Raw genomic sequence first — 12006 nt, forward strand, 5'->3', positions numbered from 1 at the left:
CCATACTAAATTGATGGTTACTGGGACTAACCCAGAATAAATCAGTGATAACAGTTGTGTACTTTCCATGATAAAATTAACACATTAAAACGAATCTTAAAGATAAGGCTTTACGTGTAGATGCACATTATATAAAGATAAGGCTTTACGTGTAGATGCACATTATATAAATTTACATATCTATACAAGGTTGTGAGTGGAAGGGAACCAGTATTAATTAATTGCCTCCTATGGTATATAGAGCTCCTGACCAAATTATATATTACTCAATCTTCCAAATAATCCTACATGAGTTATAGATGGAAAAAGTCAGGCTTAGAGAGAAACTCTTCTAAAGTCACAAGTCTGGAAAGTGGCCCAGCTAGGTTGTGAAACTAGATTTATCTGACCCCAGTCTCCTCATTCCATTGTACTAACCTCATAGGCACGTGAAAACACGCACACACACACACAATGTCATACAGTAGCCATATGGTAAAAGGCAATGGAATTACATTACTTTTGGAAACTTTTTGCATCAACAGAAACGTAGCTTTTAAAAGACTCATTCTATTCAGGGATAGTCTTTAATTTGTATGCTGACAACAGACTATGGTATATGACTACTATCAAAACCACATTTAATAGCCTGCATTTTCATAATCAGAAGTGTGTTTTGGGACTTGCTGGGGACAAATTTAAGGGTGATTCTTTATTTGTGTAAGCTACACATTTATGCAAATTAAACCACTTAATACTCATCATACACGTCATATTAACTTATGAAGGAAAACAGCAACAAATACGTAACCTCGCCCTTGCCAATTCACCGGTCTTCCTAAGCTCATCTCTCACCTTCCAGGGTCTGACACACCTGGCTCTCTCCATTGGGAGCCCCCTTCGCTGGCTTCTGGAGTTGCGTTCCTCCATGGTTCTTCCTTACTATTGTGCCAGACTTCTCTCTGCCTCCATAGATCTTCCTTTCTTTTCTCAAAAGGCTCCATCCGCAACCAGTTTTTCCCTATATTCCCTCTCAAAAATCTCTCTTCATCTCTTGACTTTTTCTTATAAACCAGAGACTCCCAAACAAGTCCTGGCCTTCCTCTGGAGCACAAAGCCCTCTTCTGCCTGGGAGACAGCATGCTTCAACACTGAAAACACAGCACCTCTAAAATGCAGCTCCTTACCTCCTTCTGAGTTTCCTCCATGGGTACCACTGCTCTGGAAATTGCAGTGTCAGCTTTAACTGTTCCTTCTCCACTGAGACATCAGATTCTGTCAGTTCTTCCCTTTGCATCTGTTCCTTTCCCATTTCATTGTTACCATCCATTTCAGGCCTTTCCTGCCTTCCTTTTTCCTTGCTGGGTTGTAGTAGCTTAACTGGCCTCCTGGCCTCTAGTTTCTGCCCTGCCTCTCCTCCCAATCTCCCCCAGGCTACTCACAAGGTCCCAGTCCTGAAGCATGGCCACAACACTCCCCTGTTCAAGGATCTTTAATGACGCTTATTGGTTAATGCATTCACATTTCCTAGTTGGCATTCAAGACTCTATCACTTAGCACCAAATGTTCTCCAGTTTTGATGCCTGTATAGACCAGTTCTAACTCAACTGGACTTGACACTTTTCCCCGAATATGCTCCATGTTTCTCCATCTCCTCCCATTCTTCCTGTCTCACATGCCTCCTCCCCATCTCTTTTATTGAAACGCCACATCATTCAAAGACTTGCTTAGAGGCTTTTTATTAAGTGTCTCTTGACTGCTAGGGATAAAAGGGACCGCTCCTCTTCAAATTACTAAAATGCCTTCTTTTTGCATTTATCACATGGTTATTTCTGTATATCTTCTTTCCTCAACAGAGTCTGAGGGCAAACAGACCAGATTTTGCGGCAGCTGAATTCTTCATTCTCTCTAGCACAAAGTCATACTTGTAGATTGCTGTACAGCATTCATAGAACACCTCAAAGCTTACAAAGCATGTTCACATTCAACATCTCATTTATTTGGGGACTAAGTTATTACAGGTAGCATTCAAGTCTTGCAATTTGATTTCTGCGGCTTATTGCAATTCTTAGAGCTATCTCTAATTTTCTATCTTATAAATTAAACAAATGTATTTCTTAAATTACTTTACTTTTGAAAGTTTACTTTACCCACAGTCTTCTGTGGCCTACAAAGCTAAAACAGAACATTTCAAATAAAAAAAAAGCCCCCCTTGCCAAAGTGCTGTTTCTTGGATTATGAGTTAAATGTACAAATGAAAAGGTATTTGTAAGCAGGTAACAGGAATGTCAAAAATCAAAATTTAAAAGAGAAGCGGGAAATTCCTTTCTAAAGATCTTAAGACTTTTTAAATGGCTTTCCTATATATCCATTTGGAATTCTACATATGGGTCAATCTCCAACATCCATGGAGCTGACATTCCAGCATATTAACAATAGAAAATTGCTAACAGTTGAACAATGAATTCTTTGCTAAGAGACTGGAAATGACTAATATGATTGTAAAAACAATAATCTGTCTGGTCTTGAGCACCCAAGTGCCTTGTAGAAACTAATAAACATTTGTTGATGAAAAATAAATGAATGGATTCAGAGAAGGCCTTCCTATCATTTATAACTTGAGGGCATATGTTTTAATAGATGGGTGGAAGTATAGATTTAAGTAGAGAAAAAAGTAAAATTGAATTTAGAGGCAGGAATTTTGGTGTGTCTATTACTCTGGTCTGTCCCTGTGGTGTACCCCACTCTGCAAATGCTGGAGAAGCAGGGGAAGGAGAGGGGTGTGAAAGGCAAGCACCGTCCATCCTACTGTGCCTCTGTGGAATCAGGCTGCGAGCTCCTCCAGGATGGCCACTTTGCGGTCCTGGCACAGTGCTGTGCACACAGAAGGTACTTCATACATGTAGTATGAGATGCAAAGCCCTCTGTGACCTGTCCCTATTTTCACACTTCAATCCTTTATGCCTACTCTTCCTCACCTAATAGGGCTATTGTGAGGAGTAAATAAAAAAATACTGTGCTTAAAGCCCTTCACACACTGCCTAGCATACACACGCACACAAATGCTCGATAAATGGTAGTTGTTATTGTCACCATCTGGGACCTTGTATATGGCTCCAAGGTACAGCTTAGTGTGCTGGGCTGTCTGAGACAGCTGCAAGTGTCCTGGAGATGGTCTCGCCACATTTGTATACTCGGTGCCCAGCGGAGCACTCGCCTCACAGAGGGCCCTGAAATGAAGCTGGCTACGTGACTGAGCAAAGAAGATCCAAGGTCCAGTCCTGCCTTGACCACAACCCAGTAGGTAACCCTGAAGAGTCATTTAGACTCTTTGGGCCTCAGCCATGTCAGCGTATCCTTCCAGCCTAGAGAAACCACAGATCTGTGAAGAGACATGCAGAAGACCCCATGACAATTGCTGACAGAACTGGAACAAGAAACCACCAGTCCTAAAGCCTTGATCTCCTAGTTCTCCTTCATCATAGGGGCTTCACACATACGGTCTCCCTGTAACAGATCACCTGAGTGTCACGGTCACCTTGTAACCCCCAAACCTGGTGGATTGCTGTCTTGAATCACATACTTTTTGGGAGTCCCTCAGAAAAACCATTTCCTATCTCACATAGGTTGAAAGACGCAAATTTAATTACCTCAGTCAGAACAGATCAGCTTTAACGGAGTTAGATTCCTGTGCTTTGGAAGAAATCACTTGGAAATCCTTGGTTCTGAGTCCTCCATTTCTTCCACATCAAGATCTAAAAAGAAAAAAAAGTACAGTGTCCCATGGCTAACTGCTAGGATTTGACATTTTAGCAACAACAGTAATTGCAATTAGCACATATTGAACACATAAGTCAAGCACCCACAAAGTGGTTGACAAATGTGGTTTCATGTTGTCTTTATAACAACCTTCAGACGTAGAGAACATTCCCCCAATTTACTGCTACGGAAACGAATACTCTCATGGGCCATGGAACCTGTTCAAGGTCATATAGCTGGTTTATATGACAACTGGGATTCAAATCCAGATTCAATTGATTCCAAAGCCTGGGCTATTAACCAGTAAGTCAGGGTTTTAAAAACTTTTCAGTGACCCACTGTTTTAAATATGTACGTGATATAAACTGAAAACCAAGCGTCTCATAAAACAATGCTTACCCTTACTACGTGCAATGCACTTTATTTTCTATTCTATTCTCTATATTGTACTATGTATTCTATATTTTTAAGAAGATTACCAGTAGCAACCCACTGAACTGATCCCACAATCTTCTAACGGGTCCCCGACTCTTGAAAAACGCTACACTTAGATATAGTACCTCACTACCTGCTTCTCTGAAACCAAAACTCTTGCACATTTTTTAACCATGAGAATCTGACCAAGTGGTTGAGCTTCACAGAAGAAACGCCTTTAGCCTTTAAAATATGTATAAGCCACCATAACACATATCACCTGTAATGGATCCTTAGCAGTGATACTCAATTAGGGCCAACGTCCAGAATGGAATTAGTCACTTACCTACCGCAGAGCAGGAGTTATAAAGCGGAACCGCGGACAGACTAAAATCTCAGGTGATTTATGATGTACCCTACAAAAAAGTGGCTAGCGGCGAGCGGTTGTGTTGTATGTTGTAGCAACACAGCAGACCTAACTACTGCAGAAGTAGGCGGCTGAGACTGCAAACCCCTGGGGGCAGGGCCCTGCCTCTGCACGTCCCGTTCAATTCCAGGGGCTTGGTGTTGCATCAAGGAAATTACCAAGTTCCCGTAGGGTCAGGGCTAGGGTTCGATTCCCAGTCCAGCAGACGGGAGGTGTGCCTGTCAGAGCGGTGCCCGAGCCCGCCTGGACCCGAGCCCACCACGTCCCCAGCCCCGGGAGCGCATTCCTTCCCGGCCCCCGCCCTCTAGCACAGCCGCGCAGTTGGGCCAAGAGATGCGGCGCAACCTGCCCGCACTCCCCAGCCGAACCCACCCCGCCCCGCCCCGCTCCGGGCGCGGGCCCCGGAGTCCGGGCACCTGCGGGCGCTTCCTCCCCGCGGACAGCTCGGCTCTGCTGCGTTTGCGGAGCTCACCCCTTGCGAGAGTTTCCCCAGCCAGGCTTCCCGGCTCCCTCCAGAAGCGAGGGGCGGTCGGGCTGGCGGCGTCCCGGGCCCCGCGCCTGCAGGCCGCGCCTCACCCACCCCGGGCCCGCGAAGACCCTGCGAGGGGCACTTACGGGGCTCGGCTCCTCGGCCGCCGGCGCGTTTCCCCGGGGGTCCATGGTGCTTCCGGACCCGCGAGTCCGGCCGCGGCGCTGCACAGCACCGCCCAGAAAATGGACGCCGGCGGCTCGGCTCTGGCGGCCCGGCCCGCCCCCGGCGCGGGGCAGAGGACGCAGCCCGTCCGGGAGGAGGTCGGCCCGACCTGCGGGCCCGGGGCTGGGGGAACCGCGGCGCGGAGGACCAGGCCTCAGGAGGGCGGCGTTGGGATCCGCGACGTCCCCGCAAGGCCCCATGCCCGACCCAGGGCCAGCCGGGGCCCCCCACCAAGGAGGCAGCGGCCTCAGCCTCCTGGGGAGGACGCAGTTCGGAACCTGCGGAAGGCCGACGCAGCTAGGACTCTGGGCCACAGAGCCTGGAGACTGTCAGAACAAGGCCCCGGGCCCCAGAAGGGTCCGTGGGCTCCTGTTCCAGACTCCGCATACAGGATTCACAGAAAGTCTGGTGCTGTTTCATTTGCATCAAATTCTCAGGAACAAGGAGTCACCTGTGTTTTTCCATGGCCGTCAAGAGAGGCCTAGGTTGATTTTTCCCAACGTGGTATAGAAACTATTTCACCCAAAAGACCCAGTCCTCTTCTTTAAGTGAAGGGCCCTGATCGCTGGCATCTTCCGTCCAAGATCCAGGGGCTGCTCATTGAAAAAGTATTCAGAGAGGGCCTGCCAAAAGCTGGCCATGTGGAGCTAATAGCCCAATGCGGGAATAATGGACAGGGGTTTGTTTTTTAAAAATCGGCCATGTTCTCTAGTGTTTTGATAGTAGAGTCTTATTCTTAAATTTTCTTAAAGAAACAAAAACAAAAAGGCCATAGCTAAAAAAGTCAATTCTTCGCATAACTTACGTCTTGTTTTTAGCCTGGAATCTACACTACTTGCAATTCTGCGTCCTAGTTCCTGACCATGTTTTAAGAATGTGATCACCTGATGGATAAAGTAGACTCCAATATTAAATATAAAGCCAACAAAACATTTTAAATAATGAGGGAAAGATACATTAACTCCAAGTCAAATTAAAGAATCACGTTATTTCAAAATAAAAGGAAGAGCTTTGAAGGCCTACAGTTTGGGCAACATGCATACACATGTACATTAGCATTTCCCAATCTCCTCAAAGCCAAGCACCCTTTATTATTCCTTCATACGCCACATGTTCAGAAAGATCTACTCCACTAAACTGCATTTATTAAGTAATGATTCATCTTCCCACTTAAAAAAACAAAAACCAAAACCTGCAATGTTTTTGCATATGCAATTGCCAATCAGAGCTTCCTCAAAACCTGAGCTAACCGGTTGTTAATAGTGGATTCCAACCTAAATAACCTGTGGTCTATTAATAATGGCATGTTTGTATGTTTCCACTGAGGCTTTTGGAAACTCTGAAAATTACTCAAAGACCTCCAAGAAAACTGAGGCACATGGATTAGGAACCAGGGTTGGGAAGTGCTAGTATCTGGTATTGCTCCCTGTGTTTCGCTGCAACTGGAAGGTGGAAAGTGGCAGGGCAAGGTAATTCTGCCTTTGGATTCGGCCTGCCTGGGTTTAAAGCCCAGCTTTGGTGGTTACAAGGCCACTTCAGGCAGGTTAGCTAAACTCCCTTGGCTTCTTCATCTATAAAATGGGACTAATCTTAATATTAGTGCCTACCTTAAAGGGCTTTTTAAGAATTACATGAGATAATACATATGAAGCATTTGCAATAGTACCTGGTATTACGTTAAGTATGCTAGGATTGTAGGCTGTTGTCAATACTGGAAATAAAGTATTCAGAGTTCGAAGTGTACCATCCAAGCAGTGAGAATCATAGTTACTGTGTGTAAAACAGCTTTTACAGCCTAGAAATTTTCCATGGGTAATCTGCCAGAGTCACATGGTGAGTGACATAAAGGGATTGAAACATAGGTCTGACTCCACAGTCCACTTTTTTGTATTGTTAACATGTTCCAGGTGGTACCTTGATCAGCCTCTGTCAACAGCTTGTTAAGGGTAAAACCGGCTCTGGCTTTCCTAAGAGGCTTAGCGAGTGAATGGTTCTTTACATCCACTTGGGAATTCACAAACAGTGGCATTTCTTTCTCATTAGAGCCAAATGTTTCTCCAGAAGTGACTAGATTTCCCAAATTGTTATTAATAACTAAAATATCACAGCAACAATTTTAAACAACACAGTCTAAAAATTACATAATCAACCCGTCCTTCAAAATTTTCCATCCTTCCTCATAACCAGTCACAGATTCTCTCTCTTAATCATTTCTGAGTATGGGGAACTATCTGGAAATTTCCAGGAAGGGCCCAATTTGTCATAGTTATTTTCTTTTCTGTAAAGGTTTATTATTTTTGAGACCACTAAACATGATGTATTTTCTCTATCTTTATAATACTTGTCATTTCAATACATTTGCAAAAAAAAAAAAAAAAAAAAAAAAACACCAAGACTTTCAAGATTATCTCCTCTCTTAAATTTCCACCAGTTCTTCAGCATTCCCACAGTGTGGTTCCTGATCCTTTTCCAGGAGCCTTTTCTAGAAGGCTTTCCTACCTCATTCATTTAATCTCCACACAGATTTCTGTTATCCTACAACTGCCTGCTTGCACTTTCTGACTAGGACTCCTGGCCAATTTAACACTTACTAACCCCTTCTCTTTAAGGTTTCAATATTAATATTATAATATATTAAAAGACTAAAATGTTGCTGGGCGTGATGGCTCACACTCATAATCCCAGCACTTTGGGAGACTGAGGTGGGTGGATCACGAGATCAGGAGTTCAAGACCAGCCTGGCCAATATGGTGAAACCCCATCTCTAGTAATAATACAAAAATTAGCCAGGCGTAGTGGTGCACGCCTTTAGACCCAGCTATTCCGGAGGCTGAGGCAGGAGAATAGCTTGAACCTGGGAGGCGGAGGTTGCAGTGAGCTGAGATTGCACCACTGCACTCCAGCCTGGGTGACAGAGCAAGACTCTGTCTCAAAAAAAAAAAAAAAAAGATTAAAGTGTTGTCTTTTTTAAACCCACTTGCTGTCTTTGTTTCCTATCATTGGTAGGAATCCGTTAACTCATCCCACCTCTCATACTTGCAGCACTTTGTTAATTTAATTCATGGTTTTACTTTTTTTCCCTCTTTCCCTCAATCTGGGTTCTCACCAATGTCTATAACTCGGCCTCCACTAATATGGCTGCTTATCTCTTTCCCTTCAAGCATTTTAAGGAAGTCTCTTTCCAAATCATTTTTCTCATCTCTACTACATTTTTGAAAGGTCACTTGTTGTGTGTGATGCTGTAGCAAATCTACCAAAGCCCCTGAAGAGGCAATGTTTAGAATAGGGGTGTCAACTTCCCATGCCTGTGGGAGCCAGGCAGATAAATATGTGAAACTGCTTATGGGAAGTAGCGTGAACTTTGGCCTGCAGGAGAATTCAAGTCCCACCTAAATGGGGTTTGGAGGTGGGGAATGGGGATGGTGACTACCCAACTCCAGACTAATTTGTTGCCAGGTAGAAACAGTGGAGCTGCAGCACTTCCTAAGCAAGCCTAAATCAGGATTTTTATATAAAATCTATGAAATGTTGACTACTTAAAAAAAAAAAAAAAAAAAGAGCATAAATCTGATCAAGGCTGTAAATGTAACTCCCAATTTACAGGAAATCTCTGAGATAGAGAAACAGGTAAAACAGCACCAAGGGAGGTAATCGCCAAATTTCAGATAGGAGGAAATTCTACAAACAGTTTCTTCAACAAAATTTTTACAGCAATAGCAAAGAAAAAAAGAGAGAGGAGGGAAACCTATATATTAAATGAAATTTGAGAGCATCAGTTGCACTGTATGGACCTTATTTGGATTTGAGCCTTGAACAAATAAATTGGTTTTTTTAAAAATGATCTTTCATTTTTTGAATGCCATGCTATTGTTTTTGAATGCTATGATGTTTTGATGTTATTAAAGAATTATTGTTCTTTGTTGGTGTGGTCTAGTACTGTGGTTATTTTTCTTGTTTAGTAATCCACATTTTAAAAATATATTTTAGAGATAATCCACATTTCTAAAACTTTTCATTTAGAAATATTTCAAATTCATAGAAGAGTTGCAAGAAAAGTACAAAAAAAAAAAATTCCTGAATACACTTAACCAAGATCTTCCTGAACCATTTGAAAGTTACAGACATCACCCTTTTACCCCTAAATATTTTAGTGTTTCTTTTTTGAGAGAAGTCTTTCTCTTAGAATATTTATCGTTCAGAGAATCAACCTAATTCATACTAAAATATTTAGAAATTATATGATATCTGGGGTTTGCTTCAAAATGATACAGAAGGAAATTTACATGAAACAAGATTGAGTAGCAGTTGACAATTGTCAAATGACTAACTGGGGGTTCATTAAACTAGCCTTTACATATGTTTAAGATTTTCATAAAATTTTTAAAGGTTTTGTTAATAAGTCTTTATTTAAAATGATATAAAATGCTTCTGCTTGATGTTAAGTGGATAAGAAGATACATAGGTTGCCTACAAAATACTATCTCAACTATTAAAAGATGCACCATGCATAGACAAAAGACTGAAGGGATCCATGCCAAAATGTTCAACACAGTAGGGATATACTACTTTTATAATTTGAAAAAAAAAAAAAAAAAAAAAGGTAGTAACATTTTAAAACCAGGAAACAAAAACATTGGCCATTCATTCAACTAAAAACATCGTTAGAAGTGAAATGAACACACAGGTGGACTGAATCTGGCCAAAAGGGCCCCAGTTTACAGGTTTCCATTTAGAAAATGGGCCTGCAAAACCCACTGGGTCCCTCGGGCCACATCTGGCCTGATGTTTTTTCGTGGCCTACAAGCTAAGAATAGTTTACACATCTTTTAATTATTGGGGGAAAAAAATCAAAAGAAGAATATAACCATAGCTTGTTTTATTGCACGCCACTTTATTGGGTTTGTAGATACTACGTTTTTTTTTTTACAGGTTGAAGGTTTCTGGCGACCCCGCAATCAAGCAAGTCTGACTGGGGCCATTTTTCCAACAGCATGTGCTCACTTTGGGTCTCTGTGTCACATTTTAGTAATTCTCACAATATTTCAAACTTTTTCATTATCATCTAGATGTGTTATGGTGATCTGTGATCAGTGATCTTTGATGTTACTATTGTAATTGCTTTGGGTGCCATGAACCACACCCATATAAGATGGTGAGCTTTATTGATAAATGTTTATGTTCTGACTGTTCCACTGACTGACCATTCCCTACCTCTCTTCCTCTCCTTGGGCCTCTGTATTTCCTCATATATAAAAATACTGAAATTAGGCCAATTAACCCTACAATGGCCTCTAAGTGTTTAAGTGAAAGGAAGAATTGTGCATTTCTCACTTTAAATCAAAAGCTAGAAACAATTAACCTTCATGAGTAAGGCATGTTGAAAGTTAAGACAGGCCAAAAGCTAGGCCTCCTTTGCTAAGCATTTAGAAAAGTGGTAAAGGAAAAGTTCCTGAAGGAAATTAAAAAGTTCACTTGATACTCCAGTGAACACAGAAATGATAAGAAAGTCTTATTGCTGATATGGAGAAAGTTTGAGTGACCAGGATAGAGGATCAAACGAGCCACAAGATTCCTTTAAGCCTAAGCCTAATCCAGAGTGAGGCCCTAATTCTCTTCAGTTCTAGGAAGGCTAGGAGAGGTAAGGAAGCTACAGAAGAAAAACGTGAAGCAAGCAGAGGTTGGTTCATGAAGTTTAAAAAAGAAGCTATCTCTGTAACATAAAAGTGTAAAGTGAAGTAAGTGTTGATGTGGAAGCTGCAGCAAGTTATTCAGAAGATCTAGTGAAGACAGTTGATGAAGGTGGCTATGCTAAACAACAGATTTCCAACGTAGACAAAATAGCCTTCTATTGGAAGAAGATGTCACCTAGGACTTTCATAAACAGAGAGGAAAAATCAATGCCTGGCTTCAAAACTTCAAAGGACAGGCTAACTCTCCCATTAGGGGCTAATGCAGCTGGTAACTTTAACCTAAAGCCAATGCTCATTGACCATTATGAAAATCCTAGGGCTTTTAAGAATTATGCTAAATCTACTCTGCCTGTACTCTATTAATGCAACAACAATGACTAGATGACAGCAGGTCTAGTTTAGTGAATATTTTAAGCCCACCATTGAGACTTACTGCTCAGAAAAAAGATTTCTTTGAAAATACTGCTGCTCATTGACAATATACCTGGTCATCCAAGAACTGTGATGGAGAGGTACAAGGAGATGAATGCTGTTTTCATGCCTGCCAACAGAACATCCATTCTGTTGTTCTGGTCAAAGAATAATTTTGACTTTCAAGTCTTATTACTTACAAATATATTTCATAAAGCGGTAGCTCATAGACAGTGACTGCTCTGATGGATCTGAGCAAAGCAAATTGAAAACCTTTGGGAAAGGATTCACCATTCTAGATGCCATTAAGAATATTCATGATTCACAGAAGGAAGTCAAAATATCAACATTACCAGCAGTTTGGAAGAAGTTGATTCCAACCCTCATGGATGACTTTGGGAGAGTCAAGACTTCAGTGGAGAATGTAACTGCAGATGTGGCGGAATTAGCGAGAGAACTAGAAGCAGAGCCTGAAGATGGGGCTGAATTTCTGTAATTTCAATATAAAACTTGATCAGATGAGGAGTTGCTTCTTATGGATGAGCAAAGAAAGCCGTTTCTTGAGGTGGAATCTATTCCTGGTGAAGACTGTGAACCTTGTTGAAATGACAACAAAGGATATATATTACATA

General features: G+C 42.0%; 1 protein-coding gene across 18 annotated transcripts in view; it reads right to left on the minus strand.

Annotated features, from left to right (window-relative positions):
* The window catches only part of ZBTB38 (zinc finger and BTB domain containing 38), a 133378-nt gene that overhangs the window by 50661 nt on the left and 70711 nt on the right, over positions 1–12006 (minus strand). For 12 of the 18 annotated variants that reach the window (XM_032258712.1, XM_032258731.1, XM_032258738.1 and 9 more), the window contains one exon: positions 3630–3734. The gene's annotated coding sequence lies outside the window, so the exon portion shown is untranslated. Of the gene's footprint in view, positions 1–3629; positions 3735–4498; positions 4788–5051; positions 5143–5194; positions 5353–5724; positions 7917–11727; positions 11971–12006 lie in introns of those variants that run through there. The other 6 variants (XM_032258719.1, XM_032258798.1, XM_032258808.1 and 3 more) reach the window with 5 other exon arrangements.

Source organism: Sapajus apella, unplaced genomic scaffold (assembly GCF_009761245.1).
Source record: "Sapajus apella isolate SASKATOON/1434 unplaced genomic scaffold, GSC_monkey_1.0 scaffold4, whole genome shotgun sequence".
In the NCBI taxonomy this organism is placed as follows: Eukaryota; Metazoa; Chordata; class Mammalia; order Primates; family Cebidae; genus Sapajus; species Sapajus apella.